Below are 13,674 nucleotides of genomic sequence, written 5' to 3' on the forward strand. Positions count from 1 at the left end.
TTACACCACACCAGGGCCTGTGGCTGCTGGCTGAGGCTACTTACACCACACCAGGGCCTGTGGCTGGTGGCTGAGGCCACCTACACCACACCAGGGCCTGTGGCTGCTGGCTGAGGCGACTTATACCACACCAGGGCCCTTTTGCTGCTGGCTGAGGCCACTTACACCACACCAGTGCCTGTGGCTTCTGTCTGAGGCGACTTACACCACACCAGGGCCTGTGGCTGCTGGCTGAGGCCAATTATACCACACCAGGGTCTGTGGCTCTTGCTCAGGCCACTTACACCATACCAGGGCCTGTGGCACTGGCTGAGGCCACTTACACCACACCAGGGCCTGTGGCTGCTGGCTGAGGCCACTTACACCACACCAGGGCCTGTGGCTGCTGGCTGAGGCCACTTACACCACACCAGGGCCTGTGGCTGCTGGCTGAGGCCACCTACACCACACCAGGGCCTGTGGCTGCTGGCTGAGGCGACTTGCACCACACCAGGGCCCTTTTGCTGCTGGCTGAGGCCACTTACACCACACCAGTGCCTGTGGCTTCTGGCTGAGGCGACTTACACCACACCAGGGCCTGTGGCTGCTGGCTGATGCCACCTACACCACACCAGGGCCTGAGTGACCGGCTGGGGCCACTTACACCACATCAGGGCCTGTGGCTGCTGGCTGAGGCCAGTTACACCACACCAGAGCCTGTGGCTGCTGGCTGAAGCCACTTACACCACACCAGGGCCTTAGTTGCTATTGAGGCCACTTACACCACACCAGGGCCTGTGGCTGCTGGCTGAGGCCACCTACACCACACCAGGGCCTGTGGCTGCTGGCTGAGGCCACTTACACCACACCAGGGCCTGTGGCTGCTGGCTGAAGCCACTTACACCACACCAGGGCCTTAGTTGCTATTGAGGCCACTTACACCACACCAGGGCCTGTGGCTGCTGGCTGAGGCCACCTACACCACACCAGGGCCCTTTTGCTGCTGGCTGAGGCCACTTACACCACACCAGTGCCTGTGGCTTCTGGCTGAGGCCACTTACACCACACCAGGGCCTGTGGCTGCTGGCTGAGGCCACTTACACCACACCAGGGCCTGTGGCTCTTGCTCAGGCCACTCACATCACACCAGGCCCTGCGCTTCTGGCCGAGGCCATCTTCACCAAACCAGGCCCTGTGGTTCTTGCTCAGGCCACTTACACCACACCAGGGCCTTATTTGCTATTGAGGCCACTTACACCACACCAGGGCCTGTGGCACTTGCTCAGGCCACTTACACCACACCAGGGCCTGTGGCACTTGCTCAGGCCACTTACACCACACCAGGGCCTGTGGCTGCTGGCTGAGGCCACTTACACCACACCAGGGCCTGTGGCTCTTGCTCAGGCCACTTACACCACACCAGGGCCTGTGGCTGCTGGCTGAGGCCACTTACACCACACCAGGGCCTGTGGCTGCTGGCTGAGGCCACCTACACCACACCAGGGCCTGTGGCTGCTGGCTGAGGCCACCTACACCACACCAGGGCCTGTGGCTGCTGGCTGAGGCGACTTACACCACACCAGGGCCCTTTTGCTGCTGGCTGAGGCCACTTACACCACACCAGTGCCTGTGGCTTCTGGTGAGGCGACTTACACCACACCAGGGCCTGTGGCTGCTGGCTGATGCCACCTACACCACACCAGGGCCTGAGTGACCGGCTGGGGCCACTTACACCACATCAGGGCCTGTGGCTGCTGGCTGAGGCCAGTTACACCACACCAGAGCCTGTGGCTGCTGGCTGAAGCCACTTACACCACACCAGGGCCTTAGTTGCTATTGAGGCCACTTACACCACACCAGGGCCTGTGGCTGCTGGCTGAGGCCACCTACACCACACCAGGGCCTGTGGCTGCTGGCTGAGGCCACTTACACCACACCAGGGCCTGTGGCTGCTGGCTGAAGCCACTTACACCACACCAGGGCCTTAGTTGCTATTGAGGCCACTTACACCACACCAGGGCCTGTGGCTGCTGGCTGAGGCCACCTACACCACACCAGGGCCCTTTTGCTGCTGGCTGAGGCCACTTACACCACACCAGTGCCTGTGGCTTCTGGCTGAGGCCACTTACACCACACCAGGGCCTGTGGCTGCTGGCTGAGGCCACCTACACCACACCAGGGCCTGTGGCTGCTGGCTGAGGCGACTTACACCACACCAGGGCCCTTTTGCTGCTGGCTGAGGCCACTTACACCACACCAGTGCCTGTGGCTTCTGGCTGAGGCGACTTACACCACACCAGGGCCTGTGGCTGCTGGCTGATGCCACCTACACCACACCAGGGCCTGAGTGACCGGCTGGGGCCACTTACACCACATCAGGGCCTGTGGCTGCTGGCTGAGGCCAGTTACACCACACCAGAGCCTGTGGCTGCTGGCTGAAGCCACTTACACCACACCAGGGCCTTAGTTGCTATTGAGGCCACTTACACCACACCAGGGCCTGTGGCTGCTGGCTGAGGCCACCTACACCACACCAGGGCCTTAGTTGCTATTGAGGCCAATTACACCACACCAGGGTCTGTGGCTCTTGCTCAGGCCACTTACACCACACCAGGGCCTGTGGCACTGGCTGAGGCCACTTACACCACACCAGGGCCTGTGGCTGATGGCTTAGGCCACCTACACCACACCAGGGCCTTAGTTGCTATTGAGGCCAATTACACCACACAAGGGCCTGTGGCTGCTGGCTGAGGCCACCTACACCACACCAGGGCCTGTGGCTGCTGGCTGAGGCCACTTACACCACACCAGTGCCTGTGGCTTCTGGCTGAGGCGACTTACACCACACCAGGGCCTGTGGCTGCTGGCTGAGGCCACTTACACCACACCAAGGCCTGTGGCTCTTGCTCAGGCCACTCACATCACACCAGGCCCTGCGCTTCTGGCCGAGGCCATCTTCACCAAACCAGGCCCTGTGCTCCTTGCTGTGGCCATGTACAACACACCAGGCCCTGTGCTGGTTCCTGAGGCCATCTTCAACAATCCAGGGCCTGTGCTGTTGGATAAATGCCAAACTGAGCCTTTGGGTTAGGGTATTATGCAAACATGCAGGTATGGTTATAGCATTGTCTTCGTAACTTCAGGTACTTGCCACCTAATCACTTGAATCCATAAATTGAGACATTGTGCTGGAGCCAACAGCTTACGGCCATACCACCCTGAGCACGCCCGACCTCGTCTGATCTCGGAAGCTAAGCAGGGCTGGGCTTGGTTAGTACTTGGATGGGAGACTGCCTGGGAATACCTGGTGCTGTAAGCCTTTGATTTTCATGTCATTGAACCGCTTTTGATCCAGAGAAGGGGTGTATTAAAAGACCAAAAGCAGCTGCCCATTAATGAGGGCACATTAACGACACTGCTTTTGGCTCTTTTCCAATGTCTTGTGCTGCTAGCTGATGCAACCTACACCACACAAGGGCCTGAGTGACCGGCTGGGGCCACTTACACCACATCAGGGCCTGTGGCTCTGGCTGAGGCCACTTTCACCACACCAGGGCCTGTGGCTCTGGCTGAGGCCACTTTCACCACACCAGGGCCTGTGGCTGCTGGCTGAGGCCACCTACACCACACCAGGGCATTAGTTGCTATTGAGGCCAATTACACCACACCAGGGTCTGTGGCTCTTGCTCAGGCCACTTACACCACACCAGGGCCTGTGGCTCTTGCTCAGGCCACTTACACCACACCAGGGCCTGTGGCTGCTGGCTGAGGCCACCTACACCACACCAGGGCATTAGTTGCTATTGAGGCCAATTACACCACACCAGGGTCTGTGGCTCTTGCTCAGGCCACTTACACCACACCAGGGCCTGTGGCTCTTGCTCAGGCCACTTACACCACACCAGGGCCTGTGGCACTGGCTGAGGCCACTTACACCACACCAGGGCCTGTGGCTGCTGGCTGAGGCCAATTATACCACACCAGGGTCTGTGGCTCTTGCTCAGGCCACTTACACCACACCAGGGCCTGTGGCACTGGCTGAGGCCACTTACATCACACCAGGGCCTGTGGCTGCTGGCTGAGGCCACTTACACCACACCAGGGCCTGTGGCTGCTGGCTGAGGCCACTTACACCACACCAGGGCCTGTGGCTGCTGGCTGAGGCCACCTACACCACACCAGGGCCTGTGGCTGCTGGCTGAGGCGACTTACACCACACCAGGGCCCTTTTGCTGCTGGCTGAGGCCACTTACACCACACCAGTGCCTGTGGCTTCTGGCTGAGGCGACTTACACCACACCAGGGCCTGTGGCTGCTGGCTGATGCCACCTACACCACACCAGGGCCTGAGTGACCGGCTGGGGCCACTTACACCACATCAGGGCCTGTGGCTGCTGGCTGAGGCCAGTTACACCACACCAGAGCCTGTGGCTGCTGGCTGAAGCCACTTACACCACACCAGGGCCTTAGTTGCTATTGAGGCCACTTACACCACACCAGGGCCTGTGGCTGCTGGCTGAGGCCACCTACACCACACCAGGGCCTGTGGCTGCTGGCTGAGGCCACTTACACCACACCAGGGCCTGTGGCTGCTGGCTGAAGCCACTTACACCACACCAGGGCCTTAGTTGCTATTGAGGCCACTTACACCACACCAGGGCCTGTGGCTGCTGGCTGAGGCCACCTACACCACACCAGGGCCCTTTTGCTGCTGGCTGAGGCCACTTACACCACACCAGTGCCTGTGGCTTCTGGCTGAGGCCACTTACACCACACCAGGGCCTGTGGCTGCTGGCTGAGGCCACTTACAAAACACCAGGGCCTGTGGCTCTTGCTCAGGCCACTCACATCACACCAGGCCCTGCGCTTCTGGCCGAGGCCATCTTCACCAAACCAGGCCCTGTGGTTCTTGCTCAGGCCACTTACACCACACCAGGGCCTTATTTGCTATTGAGGCCACTTACACCACACCAGGGCCTGTGGCACTTGCTCAGGCCACTTACACCACACCAGGGCCTGTGGCACTTGCTCAGGCCACTTACACCACACCAGGGCCTGTGGCTGCTGGCTGAGGCCACTTACACCACACCAGGGCCTGTGGCTCTTGCTCAGGCCACTTACACCACACCAGGGCCTGTGGCTGCTGGCTGAGGCCACTTACACCACACCAGGGCCTGTGGCTGCTGGCTGAGGCCACCTACACCACACCAGGGCCTGTGGCTGCTGGCTGAGGCCACCTACACCACACCAGGGCCTGTGGCTGCTGGCTGAGGCCACTTAGACCACACCAGTGCCTGTGGCTTCTGGCTGAGGCGACTTACACCACACCAGGGCCTGTGGCTGCTGGCTGAGGCCACTTACACCACACCAGGGCCTGTGGCTGCTGGCTGAGGCCACTTACACCACACCAGGGCCTGTGGCTGCTGGCTGAGGCTACTTACACCACACCAGGGCCTGTGGCTGGTGGCTGAGGCCACCTACACCACACCAGGGCCTGTGGCTGCTGGCTGAGGCGACTTATACCACACCAGGGCCCTTTTGCTGCTGGCTGAGGCCACTTACACCACACCAGTGCCTGTGGCTTCTGTCTGAGGCGACTTACACCACACCAGGGCCTGTGGCTGCTGGCTGAGGCCAATTATACCACACCAGGGTCTGTGGCTCTTGCTCAGGCCACTTACACCACACCAGGGCCTGTGGCACTGGCTGAGGCCACTTACACCACACCAGGGCCTGTGGCTGCTGGCTGAGGCCACTTACACCACACCAGGGCCTGTGGCTGCTGGCTGAGGCCACTTACACCACACCAGGGCCTGTGGCTGCTGGCTGAGGCCACCTACACCACACCAGGGCCTGTGGCTGCTGGCTGAGGCGACTTACACCACACCAGGGCCCTTTTGCTGCTGGCTGAGGCCACTTACACCACACCAGTGCCTGTGGCTTCTGGCTGAGGCGACTTACACCACACCAGGGCCTGTGGCTGCTGGCTGATGCCACCTACACCACACCAGGGCCTGAGTGACCGGCTGGGGCCACTTACACCACATCAGGGCCTGTGGCTGCTGGCTAAGGCCAGTTACACCACACCAGAGCCTGTGGCTGCTGGCTGAAGCCACTTACGCCACACCAGGGCCTTAGTTGCTATTGAGGCCACTTACACCACACCAGGGCCTGTGGCTGCTGGCTGAGGCCACCTACACCACACCAGGGCCTGTGGCTGCTGGCTGAGGCCACTTACACCACACCAGGGCCTGTGGCTGCTGGCTGAAGCCACTTACACCACACCAGGGCCTTAGTTGCTATTGAGGCCACTTACACCACACCAGGGCCTTTGGCTGCTGGCTGAGGCCACCTACACCACACCAGGGCCCTTTTGCTGCTGGCTGAGGCCACTTACACCACACCAGTGCCTGTGGCTTCTGGCTGAGGCCACTTACACCACACCAGGGCCTGTGGCTGCTGGCTGAGGCCACTTACAAAACACCAGGGCCTGTGGCTCTTGCTCAGGCCACTCACATCACACCAGGCCCTGCGCTTCTGGCTGAGGCCATCTTCACCAAACCAGGCCCTGTGGTTCTTGCTCAGGCCACTTACACCACACCAGGGCCTTATTTGCTATTGAGGCCACTTACACCACACCAGGGCCTGTGGCACTTGCTCAGGCCACTTACACCACACCAGGGCCTGTGGCACTTGCTCAGGCCACTTACACCACACCAGGGCCTGTGGCTGCTGGCTGAGGCCACTTACACCACACCAGGGCCTGTGGCTCTTGCTCAGGCCACTTACACCACACCAGGGCCTGTGGCTGCTGGCTGAGGCCACTTACACCACACCAGGGCCTGTGGCTGCTGGCTGAGGCCACCTACACCACACCAGGGCCTGTGGCTGCTGGCTGAGGCCACCTACACCACACCAGGGCCTGTGGCTGCTGGCTGAGGCCACTTAGACCACACCAGTGCCTGTGGCTTCTGGCTGAGGCGACTTACACCACACCAGGGCCTGTGGCTGCTGGCTGAGGCCACTTACACCACACCAAGGCCTGTGGCTCTTGCTCAGGCCACTCACATCACACCAGGCCCTGCGCTTCTGGCCGAGGCCATCTTCACCAAACCAGGCCCTGTGCTCCTTGCTGTGGCCATGTACAACACACCAGGCCCTGTGCTGGTTCCTGAGGCCATCTTCAACAATCCAGGGCCTGTGCTGTTGGATAAATGCCAAACTGAGCCTTTGGGTTAGGGTATTATGCAAACATGCAGGTATGGTTATAGCATTGTCTTCGTAACTTCAGGTACTTGCCACCTAATCACTTGAATCCATAAATTGAGACATTGTGCTGGAGCCAGCAGCTTACGGCCATACCACCGTGAGCACGCCCGACCTCGTCTGATCTCAGAAGCTAAGCAGGGCTGGGCTTGGTTAGTACTTGGATGGGAGACTGCCTGGGAATACCTGGTGCTGTAAGCCTTTCATTTTCATATCATTGAACCGCTTTTGATCCAGAGAAGGGGTGTATTAAAAGACCAAAAGCAGCTGCCCATTAATGAGGGCACATTAACGACACTGCTTTTGGCTGTTTTCCAATGTCTTGTGCTGCTAGCTGATGCCACCTACACCACACCAGGGCCTGAGTGACCGGCTGGGGCCACTTACACCACATCAGGGCCTGTGGCTCTGGCTGAGGCCACTTACACCACACCAGGGCCTGTGGCTGCTGGCTGAGGCCAGTTACACCACACCAGAGCCTGTGGCTGCTGGCTGAAGCCACTTACACCACACCAGGGCCTTAGTTGCTATTGAGGCCACTTACACCACACCAGGGCCTGTGGCTGCTGGCTGAGGCCACCTACACCACACCAGGGCCTGTGGCTGCTGGCTGAGACCACTTACACCACACCAGGGCCTGTGGCTGCTGGCTGAAGCCACTTACACCACACCAGGGCCTTAGTTGCTATTGATGCCACTTACACCACACCAGGGCCTGTGGCTGCTGGCTGAGGCCACCTACACCACACCAGGGCCCTTTTGCTGCTGGCTGAGGCCACTTACACCACACCAGTGCATGTGGCTCCTGGCTGAGGCCACTTACACCACACCAGGGCCTGTGGCTGCTGAATGAGGCCACTTACACCACACCAGGGCCTGTGGCTCTTGCTCAGGCCACTCACATCACACCAGGCCCTGCGCTTCTGGCCGAGGCCATCTTCACCAAACCAGGCCCTGTGGTTCTTGCTCAGGCCACTTACACCACACCAGGGCCTTATTTGCTATTGAGGCCACTTACACCACACCAGGGCCTGTGGCTCTGGCTTAGGCCACTTACACCACACCAGGGCCTGTGGCACTGGCTGAGGCCACTTAGACCACACCAGGGCCTGTGGCTGCTGGCTGAGGCCACTCACACCACACCAGGGCCTGTGGCTGCTAGCTGAGGCCACTTACACCAAACCAGGGCCTGTGGCTGCTTGCTGAGGCCATCTTCACCAAACCAGGCCCTGTGCTGCTTGCTGTGGCCATGTAAAACACACCAGGTCCTGTGCTGGTTCTTGAGGCCATCTTCAACAATCCAGGGCCTGTGCTGTTGGATAAATGCCAAACTGAGCCTTTTGGTTAGGGTATTATGCAAACATGCAGGTATGGTTATAGGATTGTCTTCGTAACTTCAGGTACTTGCCACCTAATCACTTGAATCCATAAATTGAGACATTGTGCTGGGGCCAGCAGCTTACGGCCATACCACCCTGAGCACGCCCGACCTCGTCTGATCTCGGAAGCTAAGCAGGGCTGGGCTTGGTTAGTACTTGGATGGGAGACTGCCTGGGAATACCTGGTGCTGTAAGCCTTTCGTTTTCATGTCATTGAACCGCTTTTGATCCAGAGAAGGGGTGTATTAAAAGACCAGAAGCAGCTCCCCATTAATGAGGGCACATTAACGACATTGCTTTTGGCTGTTTTCCAATGTCTTGTGCTGCTAGCTGATGCCACCTACACCACACCAGGGCCTGAGTGACCGGCTGGGGCCACTTACACCACATCAGGGCCTGTTGCTCTGGCTGAGGCCACTTACACCACACCAGGGCCTGTGGCTGCTGGCTGAGGCCACCTACACCACACCAGGGCCTTAGTTGCTATTGAGGCCAATTACACCACACCAGGGTATGTGGCTCTTGCTCAGGCCACTTACACCACACCAGGGCCTTAGTTGCTATTGAGGCCAATTACACCACACCAGGGCCTGTGGCTCTTGCTCAGGCCACTCACATCACACCAGGCCCTGCGCTTCTGGCCGAGGCAATCTTCACCAAACCAGGCCCTGTGCTGCTAGCTGTGGCCATGTACAACACACCAGGCCCTGTGCTGGTTCCTGAGGCCATCTTCAACAATCCAGGGCCTGTGCTGTTGGATAAATGCTAAACTGAGCCTTTGGGTTAGGGTATTATGCAAACATGAAGGTAGGGTTATAGGATTGTCTTCGTAACTTCAGGTACTTGCCACCTAATCACCTGAATCCATAAATTGAGACATTGTGCTGGGCCCAGCAGCTTACGGCCATACCACCCTGAGCACGCCCGACCTCGTCTGATCTCGAAAGCTGAGCAGGGCTGGGCTTGGTTAGTACTTGGATGGGAGACTGCCTGGGAATACCTGGTGCTGTAAGCCTTTCATTTTAATGTCATTGAACCGCTTTTGATCCAGAGAAGGGGTGTATTAAAAGACCAAAAGCAGCTGCCCATTAATGAGGGCACATTAACGACATTGCTTTTGGCTGTTTTCCAATGTCTTGTGCTGCTAGCTGATGCCACCTACACCACACCAGGGCCTGAGTGACCGGCTGGGGCCACTTACACCACATCAGGGCCTGTGGCTCTGGCTGAGGCCACTTACACCACACCAGGGCCTGTGGCTGCTGGCTGAGGCCACTTACACCACACCAGGGCATTAGTTGCTATTGAGGCCAATTACACCACACCAGGGTATGTGGCTCTTGCTCAGGCCACTTACACCACACCAGGGCCTGTGGCTGCTGGCTGAGGCCACCTACACCACACCAGGGCCTGTGGCTGCTGGCTGAGGCGACTTATACCACACCAGGGCCCTTTTGCTGCTGGCTGAGGCCACTTACACCACACCAGTGCCTGTGGCTTCTGTCTGAGGCGACTTACACCACACCAGGGCCTGTGGCTGCTGGCTGAGGCCAATTATACCACACCAGGGTCTGTGGCTCTTGCTCAGGCCACTTACACCACACCAGGGCCTGTGACACTGGCTGAGGCCACTTACACCACACCAGGGCCTGTGGCTGCTGGCTGAGGCCACTTACACCACAACAGGGCCTGTGGCTGCTGGCTGAGGCCACCTACACCACACCAGGGCCTGTGGCTGCTGGCTGAGGCCACTTACACCACACCAGGGCCTGTGGCTGCTGGCTGAAGCCACTTACACCATACCAGGGCCTTAGTTGCTATTGAGGCCACTTACACCACACCAGGGCCTGTGGCTGCTGGCTGAGGCCACCTACACCACACCAGGGCCCTTTTGCTGCTGGCTGAGGCCACTTACACCACACCAGTGCCTGTGGCTTCTGGCTGAGGCCACTTACACCACACCAGGGCCTGTGGCTGCTGGCTGAGGCCACTTACACCACACCAGGGCCTGTGGCTCTTGCTCAGGCCACTCACATCACACCAGGCCCTGCGCTTCTGGCCGAGGCCATCTTCACCAAACCAGGCCCTGTGGTTCTTGCTCAGGCCACTTACACCACACCAGGGCCTTATTTGCTATTGAGGCCACTTACACCACAACAGGGCCTGTGGCACTTGCTCAGGCCACTTACACCACACCAGGGCCTGTGGCTGCTGGCTGAGGCCACTTACACCACACCAGGGCCTGTGGCTCTTGCTCAGGCCACTTACACCACACCAGGGCCTGTGGCACTTGCTCAGGCCACTTACACCACACCAGGGCCTGTGGCTGCTGGCTGAGGCCACTTACACCACACCAGGGCCTGTGGCACTGGCTGAGGCCACCTACACCACACCAGGGCCTGTGGCGCTGGCTGAGGCGACTTATACCACACCAGGGCCCTTTTGCTGCTGGCTGAGGCCACTTACACCACACCAGTGCCTGTGGCTTCTGTCTGAGGCGACTTACACCACACCAGGGCCTGTGGCTGCTGGCTGAGGCCAATTACACCACACCAGGGTCTGTGGCTCTTGCTCAGGCCACTTACACCACACCAGGGCCTGTGGCACTGGCTGAGGCCACTTACACCACACCAGGGCCTGTGGCTGCTGGCTGAGGCCACTTACACCACACCAGGGCCTGTGGCTGCTGGCTGAGGCCACTTACACCACACCAGGGCCTGTGGCTGCTGGCTGAGGCCACCTACACCACACCAGGGCCTGTGGCTGCTGGCTGAGGCCACTTACACCACACCAGGGCCCTTTTGCTGCTGGCTGAGGCCACTTACACCACACCAGTGCCTGTGGCTTCTGGCTGAGGCGACTTACACCACACCAGGGCCTGTGGCTGCTGGCTGAGGCCACTTACACCACACCAGGGCCTGTGGCTGCTGGCTGAGGCCACTTACACCACACCAGGGCCTGTGGCTCTTACTCAGGCCACTTACACCACACCAGGGCCTGTGGCACTGGCTGAGGCCACTTAGACCACACCAGGGCCTGTGGCTGCTGGCTGAGGCCACTTACACCACACCAGGGCCTGTGGCTGCTGGCTGAGGCCACTTACACCAAACCAGGGCCTGTGGCTGCTTGCTGAGGCCATCTTCACCAAACCAGGCCCTGTGCTGCTTGCTGTGGCCATGTAAAACACACCAGGTCCTGTGCTGGTTCTTGAGGCCATCTTCAACAATCCAGGGCCTGTGCTGTTGGATAAATGCCAAACTGAGCCTTTGGGTTAGGGTATTATGCAAACATGCAGGTATGGTTATAGGATTGTCTTCGTAACTTCAGGTACTTGCCACCTAATCACTTGAATCCATAAATTTAGACATTGTGCTGGGGCCAGCAGCTTACGGCCATACCACCCTGAGCATGCCCGACCTCGTCTGATCTCGGAAGCTAAGCAGGGCTGGGCTTGGTTAGTACTTGGATGGGAGACTGCCTGGGAATACCTGGTGCTGTAAGCCTTTGATTTTCATGTCATTGAACCGCTTTTGATCCAGAGAAGGGGTGTATTAAAAGACCAAAAGCAGCTGCCCATTAATGAGGGCACATTAACGACATTGCTTTTGGCTGTTTTCCAATGTCTTGTGCTGCTAGCTGATGCCACCTACACCACACCACGGCCTTATTTGCTGGCTGAGGCCACATACACCAAACCAGGGCCTTAGTTGCTATTGAGGCCAATTACACCACACCAGGGCCTGTGGCTCTTGCTCAGGCCACTTACACCACACCAGGGCCTGTGGCTCTTGCTCAGGCCACTTACACCACACCAGGGCCTGTGGCTCTTTCTCAGGCCACTCATATCACACCAGGCCCTGTGCTTCTGGCTGAGGCAACTTAGACCAAACCAGGGCCGGTGGCTGCTGGCTGAGGCCACTTACACCACACCAGGGCCTGTGGCTGCTGGCTGAGGCGACTTACACCACACCAGGGCCCTTTTGCTGCTGGCTGAGGCCACTTACACCACACCAGTGCCTGTGGCTTCTGGCTGAGGCGACTTACACCACACCAGGGCCTGTGGCTGCTGGCTGAGGCCACTTACACCACACCAGGGCCTGTGGCTGCTGGCTTAGGCCACCTACACCACACCAGGGCGTTAGTTGCTATTGAGGCCAATTACACCACACCATGGTCTGTGGCTCTTGCTCAGGCCACTTACACCACACCAGGGCCTGTGGCACTGGCTGAGGCCACTTACACCACACCAGGGCCTGTGGCTGCTGGCTGAGGCCACTTACACCACACAAGGGCTTGTGGCTGCTGGCTGAGGCCACCTACACCACACCAGGGCCTGTGGCTGCTGGCTGAGGCCACCTACACCACACCAGGGCCTGTGGCTCTTGCTCAGGCCACTTACACCACACCAGGGCCTGTGGCTCTTGCTCTGGCCACTTACACCACACCAGGGCCTGTGGCTCTTGCTCAGGCCACTCATATCACACCAGGCCCTGTGCTTCTGGCTGAGGCCATCTTCACCAAACCAGGCCCTGTGCTGCTTGCTGTGGCCATGTACAACACACCAGGCCCTGTGCTGTTTCCTGAGGCCATCTTCAACAATCCAGGGCCTGTGCTGTTGGATAAATGCCAAACTGAGCCTTTGGGTTAGGGTATTATGCAAACATGCAGGTATGGTTATAGGATTGTCTTCGTAACTTCAGGTACTTGCCACCTAATCACTTGAATCCATAAATTGAGACATTGTGCTGGGCCCAGCAGCTTACGGCCATACCACCCTGAGCACACCCGACCTCGTCTGATCTCGGAAGCTAAGCAGGGCTGGGCTTGGTTAGTACTTGGATGGGAGACTGCCTGGGAATACCTGGTGCTGTAAGCCTTTGATTTTCATGTCATTGAACTGCTTTTGATCCAGAGAAGGGGTGTATTAAAAGACCAAAAGCAGCTGCCCATTAATGAGGGCACATTAACGACACTGCTTTTGGCTGTTTTCCAATGTCTTGTGCTGCTAGCTGATGCCACCTACACCACACCAGGGCCTGAGTGACCGGCT

At 59.0% G+C, this 13,674-nt stretch overlaps 4 non-coding genes and 2 pseudogenes across 4 annotated transcripts; all 6 read left to right on the plus strand.

Annotated features, from left to right (window-relative positions):
- Nucleotides 1-3,179: 3,179 nt before the first annotated feature.
- Nucleotides 3,180-3,298, plus strand: LOC146716063 (5S ribosomal RNA). The gene has a single exon (XR_014919657.1). It is a non-coding gene; the product is annotated as a 5S ribosomal RNA (ribosomal RNA).
- Nucleotides 3,299-7,327: 4,029 nt separating this feature from the next.
- On the plus strand, nt 7,328-7,446 carry LOC146716064 (5S ribosomal RNA; annotated as a pseudogene).
- Nucleotides 7,447-8,702: 1,256 nt separating this feature from the next.
- LOC146716065 (5S ribosomal RNA) lies at nt 8,703-8,821 on the plus strand. The gene has a single exon (XR_014919658.1). It is a non-coding gene; the product is annotated as a 5S ribosomal RNA (ribosomal RNA).
- A 699-nt stretch (nt 8,822-9,520) lies between these two features.
- On the plus strand, nt 9,521-9,639 carry LOC146716066 (5S ribosomal RNA; annotated as a pseudogene).
- A 2,369-nt stretch (nt 9,640-12,008) lies between these two features.
- LOC146716067 (5S ribosomal RNA) lies at nt 12,009-12,127 on the plus strand. Its single transcript, XR_014919896.1, has one exon. It is a non-coding gene; the product is annotated as a 5S ribosomal RNA (ribosomal RNA).
- Nucleotides 12,128-13,381: 1,254 nt separating this feature from the next.
- Nucleotides 13,382-13,500, plus strand: LOC146716068 (5S ribosomal RNA). The gene has a single exon (XR_014919545.1). It is a non-coding gene; the product is annotated as a 5S ribosomal RNA (ribosomal RNA).
- The last annotated feature ends 174 nt before the right edge of the window (nt 13,501-13,674 follow it).

The sequence above is a fragment of the Copadichromis virginalis genome, linkage group LG3 (genome assembly GCF_057382275.1).
Source record: "Copadichromis virginalis isolate Kocher_CV1m ecotype Utaka linkage group LG3, C_Virginalis_male_GT1.1, whole genome shotgun sequence".
Lineage (NCBI taxonomy): Eukaryota > Metazoa > Chordata > Actinopteri > Cichliformes > Cichlidae > Copadichromis > Copadichromis virginalis.